At 50.0% G+C, this 6,268-nt stretch overlaps 1 long non-coding RNA gene across 1 annotated transcript; it reads right to left on the bottom strand.

The window, feature by feature from the left end:
* Positions 1–1,453: 1,453 nt before the first annotated feature.
* LOC143521132 (uncharacterized) lies at positions 1,454–2,786 on the bottom strand. The gene is made up of 3 exons (XR_013132657.1): positions 2,656–2,786; positions 2,097–2,570; positions 1,454–1,667 (listed from the first exon to the last, which is right to left on the bottom strand). It is a non-coding gene; the product is annotated as an uncharacterized LOC143521132 (long non-coding RNA).
* Positions 2,787–6,268: the final 3,482 nt, after the last annotated feature.

Here is a 6,268-nt window from a genome sequence, read left to right as displayed (position 1 = left end):
TATGGACATAGAACTAACAAGACACAGGTGAGGGCGATGTTATTACATCAAAACACTGTTTTCATTCAAAATATGAGTTTTCTTTTCATTCTTCAAAAGTTGCACTTTTGCCACAAGTTATGCTCAGAAACACTGTTTAGAGCGCTTACAGCGCCAGCAAACGCTGTTTTGAATGCCTTAATACAAGACTTACTACTTGTTTGGAAATGCATGTGTAACATTACAAACATGATAAAACAGCTTGTTATTACATCCAAACACTGTTTTGGAACAAAATATGAGTTTTCAGTTCATTCTTCAAAAGTTGCACTTTTGCTCCAAGTTATGCTCAGAAACACTGTTTAGAGCGTTTACAGCGCCAGCAAACGCTGTTTTGAACGCCTTAATACAAGACTTACTACTTGTTTGGAAATGCATGTGTAACATTACAAACATGATAAAACAGCTTGTTATCACATCCAAACACTGTTTTGGAACAAAATATGAGTTTTCTTTTCATTCTTCAAAAGTTGCACTTTTGCCACAAGTTATGCTCAGAAACACTGTTTAGAGCACTTACAGCGCCAGCAAACGCTGTTTTGAACGCCTTAATACAAGACTTACTACTTGTTTGGAAATGCATGTGTAACATTACAAACATGATAAAACAGCTTGTTATCACATCCAAACACTGTTTTGGAACAAAATATTGTAAGGAATGCCACCTGATCTCCACCTAACCAGCCTCACCTGACACTCATCACCACGCCCCCCTGTATCTCTACTTAAACGCCCACATTCCACTTCCTAGTCGCGAAGTATTGCCGACTCATGCCGCATACCAAGCCTTTCTATTACCTGTCTGCTTTCCTGTGTTCCGACCCTCGCTTACGTCCCCGACCTTGTCTCCTGCCTAGCCCCTCTGTACCTCCTGACTTCTGCTCCCCCGGTATGACCCTGGACCGTCCTGACCACGCCAAGACAACGCAGTTGTTACTAGTACTCGTGATACACCTGCCTGTGCTTGTACCAACGTTTCATTTCAATAAAAGCGGTGTTCTTCCGCATTTGGATCCCTCTCTGCCTGTTCAATACGTTACAGAAATACTTCGCCAAATCATGGATCCAGCAGAAGATACACTAAGGACACTCACCGAGACGGTCCAACAACTCGTGGGGATAGTTCGAGATCAAGGACTCCAAGTGGCAGCACTCCAGGAAGCCGTTCGTCTCGTCACAACGACAACCTCCACACCCGTGAGCGTCCCCGTAGCCGTGCCCGAACGTTACGACGGGTCTCCCGACCGATGCCGTAACTTCCTCATGCAGTGTTCAATATACTTCACGTACCACCACGCTCGATTCCAAGCAGAGTTGCCAAGAGTCCACTTCATTCTCTCGTTTCTCACTGGCACAGCAGGTGCTTGGGGCACCGCTTTGTGGGACACCAAAGACCCCGCCCTCCAGTCAGAGAACCAGTTCACAGCGCTGCTCCGAGCAGTCTTCGATCACCCTGCTGACGGTCGCGACATCGGAGACCGACTCTACGACATCCAGCAAGGACAACGGAGCACAGCAGATTATGCTAGGGAGTTCCGCACACTGGCAGCAGGGAGCGGTTGGAGCGACTCAGCCTTGAGGACCGTGTTTCGTCGGGGACTGAGGACCGACGTGCAGGTCGAACTCGCCTGTCGGGGAGAAGCATTCTCTTTAGCTGAGTTCGTTCAGGCAGCGATACGAGTGGACAAATTGTTGGGGCCCTACCGCTCCGAAATAGATGACACTCCCATGCCCATGTCCTGTACACCATCTCCCCGCGTATGTGAACAGAACCCCCCTGAATCTGATGAGTCCATGCGGCTAGGCAGGTCCCCACTCACTTACCAACCCTTACTGGTTACCCAGAGAAAAAACCAGGTTAACCTACCAGTACTAGTATCTTGGGGGGGCATAGACACGAATCTGTCGGCTTTAGTGGATTCAGGAGCGGCTGGCGATTTCATAGACCGAGACCTAGCCTATCATCTCCACCTTCCCACCGTACCTATGGATCCCCCCCTGAAAATCAACTCGCTGAACGGACAGCCTTTGGGTGAGGGTGTAATTTCACTTCGTACCTGCCCCGTAGAGCTACGAGTGGGCCTGTTCCACAGCGAGATGCGGGAGTTTTTCTTAATTTCCACGCCCCGGGATCCTCTCATACTAGGCTTTCCCTGGCTATCGGCTCACGACCCGGAAATCTCCTGGAAGAGACGAGAGCTAGTACGGTGGAAAACCCGTTGTCTCGAAGATTGTATACACTTACCACTCCGGTCCTCCTCAGTAGAAAGTCCTGATACACCCCTGTCTGAGGTCATCCCCATACAGTATCGTGGATTCGCTGACGTGTTCGACAAGGACAGTGCCTGTCGTCTGCCTCCCCATCGGCCATGTGATTGCGCAATCGACCTCCTCCCAGGAGCCCCCTTACCTCGTAGGACGAAACCTTACCCTCTCTCACGTCCCGAGGATCAGGCGATGGAGTCCTACGTCACCGAAGCCCTACAGAAGGGATTTATCCGACCATCCACTTCTCCTGTCGCAGCTGGCTTCTTCTTCATCGAAAAGAAAGGAGGGGGATTACGTCCTTGTATTGATTACCGTGCCCTTAACGCAGTCACATCAAAGTACGCTTACCCTCTTCCCTTTATCACCGCCTCACAAGAACGCCTGATGGGAGCGAACCTCTTTACGAAGTTGGATCTACGGAGTGCGTACAACTTGATTCGAATCCGAGAGGGCGATGAGTGGAAAACCGCCTTTATCACCGCCAGGGGGCACTATGAGTACCTCGTAATGCCATATGGACTGACGAATAGTCCCTCCGTGTTCCAGGCATTTATGGATGACATCTTCCGTGATATGATTGATGATTTCGTGTTTGTCTATATTGACGATATCCTAATTTATTCCCCGTCTGTCTCTGAACATGTCCGACACGTCTCAGCGGTGTTGCAACGCCTGCGGGAACACCACCTGTATGTAAAGGCTGAGAAATGTGAGTTTCATCGTTCCACAGTGACTTTCCTCGGATGTACGCTCTCTCCTGGTCAGGTCTCCATGGATACAGATAAAGTCAAGGCAGTCACGGACTGGCCAACCCCCCGTTCTACTAAGGAACTGCTGCGATTCCTGGGTTTCGCCAACTTCTGTCGCCGTTTCATCCGCGGCTTTGGTGAGTTGGCAGCTCCTCTTACCAATCTCCTTAAAGGGGGAAAGTCACGGGAGTTTATCTGGACTGCCGAGGAAGACCGAGCGTTTTCGCTCCTTAAACGGGCTTTCACGTCGGCTCCTGTACTGCATCTCCCTGACCCCCTGCTCCAGTTCATCGTGGAGGTCGACGCCTCGGAGGTGGGAGTGGGCGCTGTTCTCTCGCAGCGTCAGGGAAACCCGCCGAAGTTATATCCCTGTGCCTATTACTCAAAGAAACTGTCAGCCGCCGAGATGAATTACGACGTCGGTGACCGAGAGCTCCTAGCCATCAAACTCGCCCTCGAACAGTGGCGTCATTGGTTGGAGGGAGCGACACACCCCTTCCTAGTCTATACAGACCACAAGAATTTAGAATATCTGAAATCTGCCAAGCGACTGAACCCGCGGCAAGCCAGATGGGCGTTATTCTTCTCTCGGTTTCGCTTCACTGTAACTTACCGACCCGGATCAAAGAACGTCAAAGCGGATGCCCTTTCCCGACTGTATGAAAAGGACACTGTTGTTAAGGAACCCGAGTATATTCTGCAGGATTCCTGTTTCCTTGCTGTCATCAGGTGGGAGATTCAGGAGGAGTTGGATGAAGCCCTGCGTACCGATCCAGGTCCCGTGGAATGCCCCGAGGGTAAACAGTACGTCCCCGTACCCCTTAGAGGGCGTGTCCTCCAACTCGCTCACGACACGGCAGGCACGGGTCACCCAGGTATTACACGTACACGACACCTCATCTCACAACGTTATTGGTGGCCGTCCTGGGAAGATGACATCAGGGATTACGTGTTAGCGTGCTCGGTCTGCGCCCAATCCCGCACTCCCCGTACTCTCCCAGCAGGAAAACTCCTTCCTCTACCTGTTCCTCTCCGGCCCTGGACTCACCTCGCTGTGGATTTTGTCACAGATCTACCCACTTCTGGAGGTAACACAGTTGTTATGGTTATCGTAGACCGATTCTCTAAAATGTGCCGCTTGATTCCTCGCCCCAAACTACCTACAGCTATGGAATCCGCGCTGGATCTGTTTAATTATGTATTTCGCATATACGGCTTACCTGAAGATATCGTCTCAGACCGAGGAGCACAATTCACGTCTCGGGTCTGGAGGCAGTTCTGCAAGCTTCTAGGCATAACTGTTAGTCTGACTTCGGGTTACCACCCCCAATCTAACGGAGAGGTCGAACGATACAACCAAGAATTAGGGAGGTTTCTCCGTCAGTATTGTGCCTCCCAACATGACTGGCACAAATACCTCCCGTGGGCAGAATATGCCCGTAACTCCATCATACACTCCGCAACCAAACTCACACCCTTCCAATGTGTCTATGGTTATCAACCTGCATTCTTCCCGTGGGACAAGACACCCGCTGACGTCCCGGCCCTGGATGAGTGGCTCAAGCGCAGTGCCCGCACCTGGGAGATGGCACATGTCCATTTACGCCGCGCCCTGCACACACGCCGGCTCAACGCGGATCGCCGTCGTCTTCCAGCCCTAATCTATCATCCGGGACAGAGGGTATGGCTATCGACACAAAACCTGCATTTGAAACAGCGTAGTAAAAAGCTTAGCCCACGGTACATTGGGCCATTCAAAATACTCAGCAGAGTCAACGCTGTCTCGTATAAGCTCCTTATGCCTGCTCATTACCGTGTCAATCCTGTCTTCCATGTTTCTCTCCTTAAGCCAGTTCACTACAGTCCGTTCACCACTCCCCCTGTGTCCACTAGCCCTCCGGATCCCCTGGAAATCGACGGTCGACCGGCATACATTGTCCGGGAGCTTCTGGAGTCTCGACGCCGAAGGAACGGACTCCAGTACCTCGTGGACTGGGAAGGATATGGTCCCGAGGAGCGGGCCTGGATTCCGGCGAGGGATGTCCTCTGCCCCACCATGATCGCGGATTTCCACGCAACACACCCCAACTTTCCCGCTCCCAGACGCCGCGGTAGACCCCCGGCTCGTCGTAGAGCGTCGGGTGCCGCTCCTTTGAGGGGGGGTACTGTAAGGAATGCCACCTGATCTCCACCTAACCAGCCTCACCTGACACTCATCACCACGCCCCCCTGTATCTCTACTTAAACGCCCACATTCCACTTCCTAGTCGCGAAGTATTGCCGACTCATGCCGCATACCAAGCCTTTCTATTACCTGTCTGCTTTCCTGTGTTCCGACCCTCGCTTACGTCCCCGACCTTGTCTCCTGCCTAGCCCCTCTGTACCTCCTGACTTCTGCTCCCCCGGTATGACCCTGGACCGTCCTGACCACGCCAAGACAACGCAGTTGTTACTAGTACTCGTGATACACCTGCCTGTGCTTGTACCAACGTTTCATTTCAATAAAAGCGGTGTTCTTCCGCATTTGGATCCCTCTCTGCCTGTTCAATACGTTACAAATATGAGTTTTCAGTTCATTCTTCAAAAGTTGCACTTTTGCTCCAAGTTATGCTCAGAAACACTGTTTAGAGCGTTTACAGCGCCAGCAAACGCTGTTTTGAACGCCTAAATGCAAGACTTACTACTTGTTTGGAAATGCATGTGTAACATTACAAACATGATAAAACAGCTTGTTATCACATCCAAACACTGTTTTGGAACAAAATATGAGTTTTCAGTTCATTCTTGAAAAGTTGCACTTTTGCCCCAAGTTATGCTCAGAAACACTGTTTAGAGCTCTTACAACGCCAGAAAACGCTGTTTTGAACGCCTTAATGCAAGCCTTACTACTTGTTAGGAAATGCATGTGTAACATTACAAACATGATAAAACAGCTTGTTATCACATCCAAACACTGTTTTGGAACAAAATATGAGTTTTCAGTTCATTCTTCAAAAGTTGCACTTTTGCTCCAAGTTATGCTCAGAAACACTGTTTAGAGCGTTTACAGCGCCAGCAAACGCTGTTTTGAACGCCTAAATGCAAGACTTACTACTTGTTTGGAAATGCATGTGTAACATTACAAACATGATAAAACAGCTTGTTATCACATCCAAACACTGTTTTCATTCAAAATATGAGTTTTCAGTTCATTCTTCAAAAGTTGCACTTTT

The sequence above is a fragment of the Brachyhypopomus gauderio genome, chromosome 8, assembly GCF_052324685.1.
Source record: "Brachyhypopomus gauderio isolate BG-103 chromosome 8, BGAUD_0.2, whole genome shotgun sequence".
In the NCBI taxonomy this organism is placed as follows: Eukaryota; Metazoa; Chordata; class Actinopteri; order Gymnotiformes; family Hypopomidae; genus Brachyhypopomus; species Brachyhypopomus gauderio.
Note: the sequence above shows the minus strand (reverse complement) of the source record. Positions and strands in the feature narration are given on the sequence as shown.